Source organism: Cavia porcellus, unplaced genomic scaffold (assembly GCF_034190915.1).
Source record: "Cavia porcellus strain 051 isolate PalLab524CR breed Dunkin Hartley unplaced genomic scaffold, mCavPor4.1 scaffold_3, whole genome shotgun sequence".
NCBI lineage: Eukaryota > Metazoa > Chordata > Mammalia > Rodentia > Caviidae > Cavia > Cavia porcellus.
The window spans coordinates 109712719-109725930 of NW_026947486.1; positions in this window are offsets into that span (position 1 = coordinate 109712719).

The window sequence follows — 13212 nt, forward strand, 5'->3', positions numbered from 1 at the left end:
CTCATGACTCCGACATGCATTTCTTAGAGATCCCATTACAAGCTACTGGATGATTTACAATACTAGGAAATTGATCTCTGGTGGATCTGGAGGAAGAAATTGGAATTACATGGTCAGCATGTCACAGTGTTACGAAAGGTGTTAGTCGAAATTTTGGAGAAGGTTCTTCAGGTTTCTTTTGGCTCCAATGAGGGGTTCCTGGCTTTGTGGCTGTATCGCTCCATTTTTGTCTTTGCCTGTACATGGTTTTCTCCTTTGTACCTCAAATCTCCCTCTACTTTTCTGTTGGCATTGGATTAAAAGTCCAGCCAGAAATTATAGGGTGCTCTTGTCTCAGGAAGTTAAACTGAATTATAATTGCAATGATTCTGTCTCCAAATAAAGTCTCATTCATGGCTTACATGTTTTTTAAGGCCACATCATCCATCTCATCACAACTCCCCTAAGCAAACACTCCAAGAGAGAAACTAGAAACTGCTAAGGTTATTTATAAATCCATGTAATACTCAGAATTCCCCTTTGCCCATTCTCGTTGCACATCACACATTATTCCCAGGTACAACATACTCAGCAAAGCCCCATGAGTAACAGTCCCAAGATGTGGTTCAGTAGGACAGTATTTGGTCACAAGCTGCTATATCTCCATAGCTAACTTTTAGAACTACTTGTTCTGGAGGCCTTCTCCCTGAAACCATATGTGTCTTCTGGTCTCATTAGTGAGAGCTTCCTGAGTGATTGCTAGTAACAGAGAATTCAGATAATTACAAGATCAAAAAATATGAGCATTAGAAAAGTGAATTTAAACAACTGTACATCATCTACTATCTAGAACAAACTCATCTTAGTTTTAAAGAAATAAATGGTTTGAATACTAAATGTTTGGAAAATTATGTTTCACAAAGCCATAAGCATAAAGAACTTAAGTAGCTTTATTTGTATCAAAAAATAGAAAGTCCTGATTAAAAGAAGTTATGAATGTCATTAAATAAAGATGAAAGGATAAGTCTATCGAACTCCATCAAGAGTTACATTTACAAGCATACTTGCATCCAACATCAACATATCACTATATATGAAAATAAAACTGAAATAATCGCATGGAGACTGGGCTATTTGAATAGTAATACTGGAGACTTCAATATTCATTTCCAATGTTATAACTACAAGATAATAAAACTACAAGACAGAAGATGCACAAAGAAATACAGAACTTGAATAATGCGTAAACATAAATAATCCTGATAGATATATAGAGAAAATTATAACCAAGAAAAGAATTCATGTTATTTTCAATTACACATGTATTAATCTGTAAGGTATATATGATATGTGTGATCTTAAAAGAAGCCTCAGTGCATCCTGAAAGATTCAAATCACTCAGAAATTTTTCTACAAACATAATAAATTAAAAAGGGAAAAGAGTAACAGATGAAAATCTGCAAAACACAAAATTATTTCAAAATTAAGCAAACCATTCCTAAACAGCCAGTGGGTTAAATTACAGACAACAACAAAAACTGGAAACTCCTTTGAGGTAAATGAAAATGAAAATGCACCATATAAAACTTTGTTGCAAATGTGGTGCTCGGATGGAACCTTTAGCTACAGTACTACCATTAAATGGATGTCAACTCAGTAACCTAAAAACACACATTAAAGAAAGTAACCTCATAGTAAACAAAAATATTAGGAGAAGATAATAATAAAGAGTATAAAGAAGCAATCCTAAAGAGACAAACCATAAAGCAAATCAACAAATTTGGATCTTTTAAAAAATTACTGAAATTACTTGCACTTTAGATTCACTGGCTGTATAAAAGAAAGCAAAAATGAAATTTGTAAAATCAAATTGAAGACCTTTCTATGGACCTTATAGAAATGAAAAGCATTAAAGGATACTGTGAGACACTGTACCACCGGTGAATAATATAAAATACAGGAGAAGTAAAAAAAAACATTCAGAAACAAATAAAGTACAAAAATGACTAAGAGAAAAACAGAGACCTGTGTGGATACTAAACAAGTAAATAAATAGTCAATAATCAAAAACCTCCCCTTGCAAAAAAAGAAAAAAAAATCAGGATCAAATAAATGTACTACTGAAATTTGCCAAATGTTTACAGAATAATTGACATTTGATATCACTAAGTTCTTTCACAAAACAGAAAAAATAAAACATTACTCATTTTTTTTTTCTGTAAGACTGGCATTACTAGGTTACTAAAGTCAAGTTAGACAAAAAATCTAGATCGAAATTCCCAAGAAAGTTAGATGTATAGTTCCTCTAAAGTTCTAGCAAAATGATCCCAGCAGTGTATTAAAGTATTATTCACCATGAGCATCTATAAATATGTATCACCCATAAATATACAAGTGGCTTAACATATAAAAATCAACAAATAAAATACACATTAGTAGAATTAAAGGGAATCTGTCATTTAGTCTTGTCAGTTAATGGAGGGAGAGAAAGTATTTGGCAAAGTATCATGAAGTAAATGAAGTATCAGGATGCAAACAATCAAGACAGTACAGAGGGGAACTATATAGTAGGAAAATTCCTCCATTTACATTTCGGTTGGTCCTGCTGCCATAAAAAATTAGCTTTACTGGGAAACCTATAAGGGAAAAATATTCCGCACAGTGCCAGAGGCTGACAAGTCTGAGATTAACGTGTCAGTGAATTCAATATATAGTGAGGATTAGGTATCTATATGACCCTTTCCAGCTGCTTCCCATGAAGACAGAAGATACAAGCACTATACCCTCTCACAGTAAAAGGAATAGAAAGGCAGAAAGCCACTCCCTGAAGCCTTTATATAAAAACCTTTATAATTTCCCTCAAGTAGTTTCTGTCGCATGACTTAATCACCTCCTAAGGGCTACACCTCTTAATAATACTGGGTTAGATGTTACATGCATTTGTCACATTAAATATGTTTGCCCACCCTGAAATGCCCCTCATGTCCTCAATCTTTTTTGACTACCCATGGAGCCCGCCTTCATTTTTTTATGCTCAGCTCTCATAGCTCATCTACAAAGTCTTCTCTCATTCACATATAAGTGCAAAACTCATAGTTTTTTTTTTTTTGTGTGTGTGTGTGTGTGACATTCTATATATGGCTGGTGATCATTTACTCATTTCTCAATGTACACTTTAGGGAACGAAGCCCTTAAGAAGAGCATGTATTATTACCGATTTGTAAACACGTAGTGAGCGTATCTGTGTTATGGTAAATGTTAAAAAGTATTTAGTAAATACATTAAAAAGTTTCAATTTTATTGTAATACAGTTTATGCTGTTATCTATTACTTTCACACCCACCAACAGTTGGAATTTGTAAACTATGAAAGAATACTCTTGGTTACTAGTGCCTGACACATTTTTGCAAAACTCAAATGACATTGGGATACCTAACCAAAGTATGTTGGGAAATGTGTTGCCTTTCTTCTGAAAGTATAAGAATGCAACTTAGAAAGTTACATATTCTCTAAATGGTGCCCAAACTGGAAGGCAGCACGCATATCCAATGTCCTGCATGTGGAAAAATAGATGTAGTTATTCTTCTAGGTGTACAATTTTCATTTTTATATTGTTTTATAGCAACAACAGTAAAAATACATATTTGTACTTCCTATGAGTCTATTTACCCTTGACTTGGAGAATTACATCTTTGTAAAACCACCTGAAGATTTTTCTGTATAAAATTTAAATATGGTTTCACGTTATTATTGTGATCTTTTCAAAAATCGTGCCCTGGAAGAACTGTGTTTTTAAAGAGCCTCCTGGTAGAAAGCAAGAATAGCATAGTGTTTACAACATAAACCTCAGCAATAGTGCTCCTTCATTCAAACCCTCTGCATGATACTTACTAGTAATGTGGAACACCTTGAATGTTTTACCAAGTGCATATGTTCCCTAGTTTTCTATTCTTTAAATAGTATCTATGAGCTGCAGATTTCTTGCATAGTACCCCAAATCTTGCCTCAAGCTGTACATACCTTATAAAATTCTTTATCCTGAGTAGGGCTGGGAGTGCTAACATAATGGGATAGTCTCTCTGGTAATTCCATTATGTTGTACACAACTCTGTTTAGCAGATTGAACACAGAGGCCCAATTGAAAAAAAAAAAAATTTCCCTCTCTCTTTGAGAAATCTAACAAGCACTCTGAGCCCCTGATAGAGGGAATCATGTGGCAAGAATCCAAGAGTGAAGAGAGTTTTCCCCACCAACAGCCACAAAGTAAGCTGTCACCAGTCCAACGGCTTGGTGTAAAAGAAGTTCTGACAACTTTAAAGTGCTTGTGAGTGGTTCTGTTCCACTCTAGCCTCCAGCTGATGGTACAACTGGTCAACAGACCCAGAGGAAGAAACATAGTCAAACAATGTCTTGACTCATGACCCATGTAAACTGTGTATTAATAAATTTTAGTTTAAACCACAAAGTTGCTAGCAATCTACTCCAATAGCAATGGAAAGCTACCAGTGTCATAGAATTGATATGAAGACTAAATGAGTGAAATATTTAAATATACATAAATAGTTTGATCAATTTAGAAGAAAGTCAAAATGAATAATGTGTACATTTGCAAACACATCTAGAATAAGCAGCAATATTTGAGAAATTTTTCTCAAAATTTAATCTTTTGTTCCATGGCTTAAAGACAATTTTAAGTTACACTTTATTTGAAATTAGATCACATTGAAACTATGTTTGCATAACCACAATATAATTTTATAACTTATTCTCCATTAACCTGTGTTATATAATATGCTCAGAAACTACTGTTTCAAAAATATTTATTCTACATCCATTACCAACTTAATAGCAGTCTACTTCTCTTAAAACCTCTTCCAGCATAGCAGTTCTATGAAACCAATGAGGTCAGAAACATTTAAAATAATTAAATATATGCAACCAAGATGAATTGCATTTTACAGATTATCCTCAATTTCTGGAGAATAATGGAAGTAGTTCTTTGACTCTTTAAAACATTTGTTCAGGTTCTTTTTACCTATGCTTAAGGCAAAACATATATAATGCTTTAAAAGGCTGGAACTATTAAAACAAAACCATCAACGTTTTAGTACCGATCTCAAGATGTTACATGACAAATGAATTCCAAAGTTGCCTGTTTTACATTATGAAAAAAAATTTCATATAACAAAATTTTGTGTTCCTTGAGGCAGCCAGTGTATTTACTTATTTAGAAAGATTCATTTAGCATCCAATTAACGCATGTGAGGTATATTTTAAAATAAGCTTGCCACTTAGATATCTACATACATATGTATTATGAACATGAAAATAATTTGATTTTTATCTTATTTAAGCATTTGTTACAAAGTCAGCTTATGCCATTTGGTACCTTTTTTATTGGTGCATTTGAAATTGAGATACTGCTAATTACCAGAAAAATTAGTTTACTAAGCCCCTTTATATTTGCAGAGTACAAATTATATTAGGAAATAGTTATAAAATATACTAATAAAATAATTTTAATCTCACTCATTTCAGTATGTGGAGAATGGGCCTCATTTTATAGCTTGCAGTGTGTAACATAATCTTCATCTTGTAGTCTGCAAGTGCCTGTATCTTTGTTTAACCAGTCTGAGTTGTGAATTTTCACAAGTGCTGTTTTTTTATACTCCTGTGGGCTAAACGGAGACATAACCTGACATAAATGTTCACTGTGCTGATGTGGCGATGCTTATGTATATTCAGTGGCACATAATGCAGTACACATGCATATATTAATTGCTCTACTATAGGTGGGGAAACAAGAGAGCCTTAGGGGAATTTTTATAACAAGAATAGTGATAAAATTAATGATTTTTGGCGGGGACTAATGTTATGGAGTATAGTGAAGAGTACTCAGGTCACAAAAGCCCTGGAAATATTTCTGGTCTTCCATGTGTCATGAAATCTTCTGGCATACATATCTTCAAATTCTGCATAGTACATAGATAGATTGATGACCTCATCCCTTCTCTTCCTGAAGTAAGGAAATACTGGATTCATTTATCATTAATTCTAAGAGTAGACAACCAGGTGTGTCTAAATCTTTGTTCCTGCCAATTCTTAAGATGCTTTATGATAGTCTGGCTGTGTGTTCTCAGCTTTATAGAGTCTAAACTCTTTTCCTTAATGTAATACGTCTAACCCATTCTCCTTAAGAGCTGTAATGATTCTGTTACTTTCTACCACAATTCCCTTAAAGGTTCCCAGGAAAATCTGTGGTAGTACCAATTTATTAGGCAACTTATATTTTTTAAACATAAGCTGTATACTTGGAATCATTTAATTTTTATTAGTACATAATGACTACATTTGTTGTGACAAGCTGATTTATGTACATAGTACATCTTAACTCTTGTTTTCTCCCCCTTTCCCTTTCATCCCTCTCTGTTCTTCCAACTCCTGGTCTACTTACCATTTACAAAAGCTCTATTTCTGTTTTCTTTAATTCTCTTTTCATTTTCCTTCCCTCCCCCTGGCTCCTTCTCTCCATGTCTTGTTCTCCTTCTCATTTGAAAGAGATCTGTCTAACATGTATATTTTATTTTGTTCTTTATTTCTATTTTGGGTTTCTCACAAAGAGAAACTATGCAATATTTATAATTATATGTCTGATTTATTTGATGTAATATGATCTCAAGGTATATTATTTACCTATGAATGCAACAAGTTTATACATTTTATGACAGGATAATTATATATATAACAGGGATTGGACTCACTATCTTGTGCTTCCTTGGCAGGCACTTGAGGTGCTCAGCTAAATCCCCACCCCAGTTACCATTTTTCTTTAGCCATACAGCACATCCATGTACATCACAGCACAATCTATAGTAGATCAAACTTGGAATTATTTTAAATTTACAGAAGATTGATCAAGATAATGAAGATTGCTTTCACATATTCCCTAATCCAATTTCTTTTGACGTTAACCTCTTGTATTACCTTGGTACATTTGTCCAAATAAAAAGCAATATGTATTTACTATTATCATGTAAATTTCAGACTTTATTCAGATGCCATTATTTTTTCCACAAACGTTCTTTTACTTTCTTAGGATCAAATCCAGGACATTACATGACATTGAGTGAAGTTTGATTTGGGCTCAGCAGGATAAAAGGGAAATCAAGGGTCTCCAGGTGCACAGAAGCTCTGACGCTTTATACTAAGTGGCTTGATCATAAATAACATAAAGCAACTCCCATATTTTTCTGACTTCCACAGAAGGAAGAAAATATATATTTTAATGAATTTTCATCCATAAAAGCTTACAAAGCCATTTATCATATAGTAATATATCTTAATCTTAAACTTATTATTGCTTAGGGCACTCAAAAAGGAGTGGAACTGCCCACATATAGTAAATATAGATTTGATACAGACCTAATTTTGTTGGATATGATCATGGATATTTTCCACAAGTCTCTGTTACTTTCCATTTTTTCTGTGTGAACAGCAGAAGTTCATACATTTAAGATGATTTAACCACTTAATAAATGCTTTGTGTTAGGTAACTAGAGTAAAAACATGAAGCAAGATATAGGTGAGTTGGTTTGGGTTCCTTTATAATTATATGTTATGGTTTAAAGGTAGAAAACAACAATGACATATATGATACAAAATCATCTCATATTCTGAAGCTAGAAATAAATTTATTCAATCAAAAACACTTATAACAGATTTATTGAGACTAGCTTTTATGATGTTGTATTTCTTGGTTTAATATTGTTAAAAACATATCAGAACTCACCAGTGACTTGATGACCAGATTTTGTAACGAACATACATGCAAGAGTGAGATTAAAACTATGATAGTAAAAAGTACAGGTAGGATCATATTTGTTCTGCATTCTGATTCTAATATATTTTTCTCCTTACTAGAAACCATGCTGCCCTTGTAGAATTGTACAATAGAGAGTGTTTAAATAGTTTGTCATTAATACATGATAGAGCCACAAGTTTCAAGTAAATATAATAATATAAATTATTGTATTAAAAATCAGGTACTGAAATCCCAGCACACAGGGAATATTCGCTACTTCACTTCCAGCTGATAAGACAATGCCCAGTGTCCCAAATCACCCAAATGACACACAACAGGTCCTGCGGGCCTACCTAGGCCAAGCCCAGTAGCCTCCAAGTGCCAAGAAGTTGCCTGCAGTCTGCCGTGGGAGCCAAAAGAGTGCCATTTGATTCCCAGGACATCAGAGAAGCTTTGGAGCATCACTCAAACTTGGAAATATAGGAAAATGACAAAAGAGTAAAAGCAATCTCAAACTTCCAGCCCAACACTAGCAAGCCTAGGAGAAAAGGACACAGAAAAAAATGTAAGCCATATACCTGAAAGTCCTGAAATGATAAAAACTGAAGTAAAGAAACAAGTCTGGGAGGCTATAAGAGAACTCAGATCAGAAATAAGCTTCCAGGTAAAAGAAGAAATGATAAAAGTAATGAAAGAAATGCTGAACACATCTAAAAAAGCCATAGTTTAAAAATTAGAGGAACAATACAAAACATGGAAACCCTGAATGAACAATATAAAAAATGCATCAAGCAGATTCAGAGACATATACAGGAAATCAAAAATTACATCAAAAGTTGGCAAAACAAACTCAATGAAAGTTAAAATAGAATTTCATACCTTAATTGCAGCTAGTGAACAGGAAAGGAAAGCTCTTCTAATGATAACAAGAAATCGGGAAGTAATTCAATAGCTGCAAGATGATGTAAAGACAAACAACATAAGATTAATAGGTATAAATGGAAAAGAACATGACAATACAAATGATATCAAGAGGCTATTTACAGAATTAATACCTGAAAATTTCCCAAACACAAGACTGGAAACACACATACAGATCAGTGAAGCATACAGAACTTCAAATAACCATAAGAAAAATAAAACTACATGCTAATATATAATAAACAACATCCCAGAAATGCAATGTAGAAACAGAATATTAAAAACTGCTAGAGAGAAAGGACTGATCACCTATAAAGGAAAACCTATCAGATTCACAGAAGACTTCCTAACACAACCAATGAAGTCAAGAAGAGCATGGAGTGAGGTATTCCAGATCATAAAGGAAAACAAATTCCAACCCAGACTGATGTTTCCTGCAACACTGTCCTTCAAAAAAAGTGGGTGGAGTAATAAGATACTTCCACAACAAAGAACAAGTGAAGAACTTCATGACAACCAAACTAACCCTGCAGAGAATTCTGAAAAATATTCTAGATAGACATAGGAAAAAACTGCTAAGCAAGGCAAACAAACAAAGAGGAAAGGTAAAGAATCAAGAGTAGAAAGATAACATGCAAATATATATATATATATATATATATATATATATATATATATATATAATCATTAACATAAATGGCCTTAATTCACCAATTAAAAGAAATGGACTCTCAGAATGTATCAAGAAACAATACCCAACTATATGCTGTATACAAGAAACCAATCTAACCCAAAAGGAACCTCATAGACTGAAAGTCAAAAGATGGAAAACTATACTCCATGCAACAGAATCCCCAAAAAAGCAGGGGTAGCTATTCCATTTGAAGATAATGTGAGCATCAAACCAAGAATGATCCAAAGAGATAAAGAACATCATTACATATTAATTAGGGTTAAACTCCAAGAGAAAGAGATAACAATCTTAAATATATATGCACCAAATTCAGGAGCACCCAGGTATACAAAACAAATATTAACAGAAATGAAAAATCAAGTAAGCAATAACACAAATATAACAGGAGACTTTAACACACCATTGACACAAAGGGACAGATCAACTAGACAGAAAATCAGCAAAGAAATAATAGAACTGAATCACACCTGTGAAAAAATGAACTTGGTGAACCTATATGTAATGTTCCACTCAACAAAACCAGAATGTGCATTCTTCTCAGCAGCACATGGAATGTCTCTAAAGTAGACCATATTTTATACCACAGAACATGCTTAAGTAAATGCAAAATAATTGAAATTATCCTATGCATGTTATCAGATCATAGAACATTGAAACAAGAAATTAATGAAAAAAGAAACTACAAAAACCCCACAAACATATGGGAATTGAATAATACACTCCTGAGCAATCAGTGACTCACAGAGGAAATTAAAGAAGAAATTAAACAATATTTTCAGGCAAACAAAAATAGAAATACATCTTACTAGAATCTTTGGAATGCAATGAAAGTAGTTCTCAGAGGAAAATTTATTGTGGTGAACTCCCACATCAGGAAAATGGAATGAAAACAAATGAACAACCTGATGCTACACCACAAACATCTAGAAAAAGAAGAGGAAGGCCAAAGCCCAAAGAAGGGACGAAATTATAAAAATCAGAGCAGAAATCCATGCAATAGGGACTAAAAAAATAGTACAAATAATCAAGGAATCAAAGAGTTGGTTCTTGGTTCTTTCAAAAAATAAATAAAATTGATAAGCCCCTTGCCAACCTTATTGAAAGTGCAAAGAAAAACTCAAATTCATGCAATAAGGAATGAAAAGGGTGTAATCACAACAGACCTTGTGGAAATACAAAAGATCATCAATGCCTATTTTGAATATCTCTACTCTTATAGGTTTGATAACACAGAAGAAATGGACAGATTCCTAGAAACAAATGAATTACCAAAGCTGAGTCAGGAAGATGTAAAACTGCTGAATAACCCAATTTCAATTAACAAAATTGAAAATTTAATTAAATACTTACCAACAAAGCAAATCCCAGGTCCAGACGGATTCATTGTGGAATTGTACAAGAAACTCAAAGAAAATTTAATGTCAATACTCCTCAAACTCTTCAATGAAATTGAAAGGGAAGCAATTCTGCCTAACTCATTCCTGGAAGTAAATATTACTCTAACACCAAAGCCTGAGAAAGACCAACTAAAAAAGAGAACTACATGCCAATCTCTCTAATGAATGTAGATGCAAAAATTCTTAATAAAATATTGGCAAACAGAACACAGCAAATCATCAAGAAGATTATACAGCATGACAAATTGGGAATCATCCCAGGCATGCAGGGATGGTTCAACATAGGCAAATCAATAAATGCAATTCACCATATAAACATAACCAAAAATAAGAACCACTTAATCATTTCTATAGGTGCAAAAAAAGGCTTTTGATAAGGTCCAACACTTATTCATGAAAAGAGACTTACGGAAAATTTGAATAGATGGTCTTTACCTCAATATGTTGAAAGACATCTATGACAAACTAACAGCCAACATCATATTAAATGGACAAACACTGAAGGCCTTTACCTTAAAATCGGGCACAAGACAAGGGTGTCCCTTATCACCACTCCTATTCAACACAGTACTGGAAATACTAGCAAGAGCAATTAGACACGAGAGAGAAATAAAAGGGGCAAAAGATAGGAAAAGAGGAAGTTAAATAACCATTATTTGCTGATGACATGATACTCTACATGGAAGATCCACAAAACTCCCTTAAAAGGCTCCTAGGTGTAAAAAATAAATTGAGTAATGTTCCTGGAAACAAATTTAACAATCAACTATCAATAGAATTCCTATACACTAACAACAAAATCACTGAAAGAGATAATAAGACAGAAGTCACACCCTTCACAAAAACATCCAAAAAAAGAAAACACTTTGGAATCAACCTAACAAAAGAAGTGAAAGATCTATTCAAGGAAACCTATAATATATATAATCCAGAAAATAGTATACACACCATATATATATATATATATATATATATATATATATATATATATATATGAAATGTGTATATATCTTGGAAAAAAGAAATCAAAGAGGACCTCAGAAAATGGAAAGACATCCATTGTTCATGGATAGGAAGAACAAACTTTGTGAAAATGGCCATTCTCCCAAAATTGTTATACAGAATAATGCAATCCAATCAAAATGCCACTAGCATACCTCACAGGTCTAGAGAAATCACTCCTAAAATTCATCTGGAACCAGAAGGGACCTAGAATTGCAAAGGCAATTCTAAGATACAAAAGCAAGGCAGGAGGCATCACAATCCCTGACTTGAAGTTGTAGTACAAAACTACTGTAATAAAATCAGCATGGTACTGGAATAAAAACAGATCTAAAGGTTAATGGAACAGATTAAAAGATACCACTACAACTACAAGCACACTCATCTACCTTATCTTTGATAAATGCGCCAAGCAAATCCACTGGAAGAAACATAGTCTCTTCAATACATGGTGCTGGAAAAAATGGCTCTCCATATGCCCAAAACTAAAACTAGACTGATCCTTGTCACCATGCACTAAACTAAAGTCTAAATGGATCAAAGACATAAATACTAAAACAGAAACACTAAATTTGTTGGAAGGCAAAGTCAGTATAAATCTTGAAGACATAGGGGTAGGTAGAGAATTCATGAACAAGAATCAAACCACATGCAAAACACTTCACAGAATCAACAACTGGGGTCATGTCCTAATAAAGAGTTTTTGATATCGAACGAAATCTCCAGCATAGCGAAAAGTTTTAAAATCCACAAATTGGAGAAAAAAATCTTAATCAACTCTCCCTCAGGCAAAGGGCTTCTATTTAGAACATATAAAGAATTTAAAAAATCAGATCCCTGAAATTCAAAAACCCAATACAAAATGGGCATCTGAGATGCATACACAGTTCTCAGATGAGAAATACAAATGGCAAATAAATACATGAAAAAAGGTTCAGCATCATAGGTCATTAGAGAAATGCAAATTAACACAATACTGAGGTTCCATCTAGAAAACTACCACAAACAAATGCTGGAGAGGCTGCAGGGAAAAAGGAACTCTTCAGCTCTGTTGGTGGCAATGCAAACTGTGCACTCCCAAACTGTGCAACCACTGTGGAGGTCATTCTGAAGACTCCTTAAAAGGACAGGTTTTGAAATCCCATTTGACCCAGCTATTCCACTTCTGGGCATATTCCAAGAAGAACTGAGAGCATCATACCACAGTGATATATGTGCACCCATGTTTATAGCAGCACAATTTGTAATAGCCAGATCTTGGAAACAACCTAAGTGTCCATCAACTGAGGAATGAATAAAAAAGATGTGGTATTTTTATACAATGCAGTACTACTTAGCTATAAAAATTATCACAATGAGATGTTTATAAGTAAATGTTTGCAACTCAAAACCATACTCATAAAAGTATTAAATCAAAC